Source organism: Oncorhynchus keta, unplaced genomic scaffold, assembly GCF_023373465.1.
Source record: "Oncorhynchus keta strain PuntledgeMale-10-30-2019 unplaced genomic scaffold, Oket_V2 Un_contig_14026_pilon_pilon, whole genome shotgun sequence".
NCBI classification, from domain to species: Eukaryota; Metazoa; Chordata; class Actinopteri; order Salmoniformes; family Salmonidae; genus Oncorhynchus; species Oncorhynchus keta.
The window spans coordinates 1,787-4,115 of record NW_026278502.1 but is presented as its reverse complement, the minus strand read 5'-3'; the positions used below and the strand labels follow the sequence as shown (position 1 = coordinate 4,115).

At 45.8% G+C, this 2,329-nt stretch overlaps 1 long non-coding RNA gene across 3 annotated transcripts; it reads right to left on the bottom strand.

Moving 5' to 3' along the window:
* Positions 1 to 378: 378 nt before the first annotated feature.
* LOC127918367 (uncharacterized) lies at positions 379 to 1,988 on the bottom strand. 3 transcript variants are annotated; one of them, XR_008099783.1, is made up of 2 exons: positions 1,216 to 1,988; positions 379 to 1,136 (listed from the first exon to the last, which is right to left on the bottom strand). It is a non-coding gene; the product is annotated as an uncharacterized LOC127918367 (long non-coding RNA). The 3 variants fall into 3 exon arrangements; XR_008099785.1 differs by having other exon boundaries at positions 379 to 1,065; XR_008099784.1 differs by having other exon boundaries at positions 1,294 to 1,988.
* Positions 1,989 to 2,329: the final 341 nt, after the last annotated feature.

Genomic DNA, 2,329 nt, shown 5'->3' with positions numbered 1-2,329 from the left:
CATTAGTGGGACAGGACATGACTATGTTGTTGAGAGACCATTAGTGAGACAGGACATGACTATGTTGTTGAGAGACCATTAGTGAGACAGGACATGACTATGTTGTTGAGACCATTAGTGAGACAGGACATGACTATGTTGTTGAGACCATTAGTGAGACAGGACATGACTATGTTGTTGAGACCATTAGTGAGACAGGACATGACTATGTTGTTGAGACCATTAGTGAGACAGGACATGACTATGTTGTTGAGACCATTAGTGAGACAGGACATGACTATGTTGTTGAGACCATTAGTGGGACTTTACATTATAGACTTATATCATACCACTGTTAGGTTCTTATTTTTCAGAGTAAATAACTCACAGACTCTAGAGAAGCTTTAACCAAGTTTAATCATTTCCCAAAGGTTCTGTACAGCAGAAAATCAGACAGCTAAAGATTTCAGACTTCACAGTTTAAATACATCCTCCTTAAGACACTCCCCTTTCTCTCCCATCCCTACGTCTCATGGCTCCACAGGAAGCTAATAAAGAGGGTAACAGGATACCAAACATTAAATTACTCTCTTCAGAGAATCTGTCCTGACCTCAACCTCTCATCTAATACCCAGATGTCTCCCCTGTATCAACACATCTCTGTCCTGACCTCCTGACCTCTGACCTCAACCCCTCCTTCACCTAATCCACAGATGTCCATCTGTCTCCCCTGTATCAACACATCTCTGTCCTGACCTCAACCCCTCCTTCACCTAATACCCAGATGTCCACCTGTCTCCCCTGTATCAACACATCTCTGTCCTGACCTCCTGACCTCTGACCTCAACCCCTCCTTCACCTAATACCCAGATGTCCATCTGTCTCCCCTGTATCAACACATCTCTCTCCTGACCTCAACCCCTCCTTCACCTAATACCCAGATGTCTCCCCTGTATCAACACATCACTCTCCTCTCCTCCTGACCTCTGACCTCAACCCCTCCTTCACCTAATACCCAGATGTCTCCCCTGTATCAACACATCACTCTCCTCTCCTCCTGACCTCTGACCTCAACCCCTCCTTCACCTAATACCCAGATGTCTCCCCTGTATCAACACATCTCTGTCCTCACCTCCTGACCTCAACCCCTCCTTCACCTAATACCCATCTGTCTCCCCTGTATCAACACATCTCTGTCCTCACCTCCTGACCTCCTGACCTCAACCCCTCCTTCACCTAATACCCAGATGTCCATCTGTCTCCCCTGTATCAACACATCTCTGTCCTGACCTCTGACCTCAACCCCTCCTTCACCTAATACCCAGATGTCTCCCCTGTATCAACACATCTCTGTCCTCTCCTCCATCAAACACATTCCAAAGCCTTCTGTCTTTCTTCAGAGAACCATTCTAAACAGAACACCCAGTCTCTTTCATTTCCTATCATACATTTAGTATCTCAATGTTTAGCACATTCCAACACCACATTCATTCTTCCCATGACAGCCTGACCAGGTGAATCCAGGATCCCTTATTGATGTCACCTGTTAAATTCACTTAAATCAGTGTAGATGAAGGGGAGGAGACGGGTTAAATAATGATTCTTTGCCATTCAGAGGGTGAATGGGCAAGAAAAGATTGAAATCAAATCAAATTTGATTAGTCACAATACAGTAAAAAAAATGAATAGGAACTAACAAATAATTAAAGAGCAGCAGTAATAATAATCATAGCGAGACTATATGCAGGGGGTACCGGTTAGTAATGAGACTATATGCAGGGGGTACCGGTTAGTAATGAGACTATATGCAGGGGGTACCGGTTAGTAATGAGACTATATGCAGGGGGTACCGGTTAGTAATGAGACTATATGCAGGGGGTACCGGTTAGTAATGAGACTATATGCAGGGGGTACCGGTTAGTAATGAGACTATATGCAGGGGGTACCGGTTAGTAATGAGACTATATGCAGGGGCACCGGTTAGTAATGAGACTATATGCAGGGGGTACCGGTTATATATGCAGGGGGTACTTATTAATGAGACTATATGCAGGGGGTACCGGTTAGTAATGAGACTATATGCAGGGGGTACCGGTTAGTAATGAGACTATATGCAGGGGGTACCGGTACAGAGTCAATGTGCGAGGGCACCTGTTAGTAATGAGGCTATATACAGGCGGTACCGGTACAGAGTCAATGTGCGGGGTCACCGGTGTCATGACGTTGCCCTCTTTGGACACAGCGAGCACCATCCCCCTACCTCTGCACCATCTCTCTCGGTCTCCTACACCCAGGATGCTGTGGTCAGAGAGGTGGTAAATTCCTGGAGGAGATTATCTCCTCATGGCCA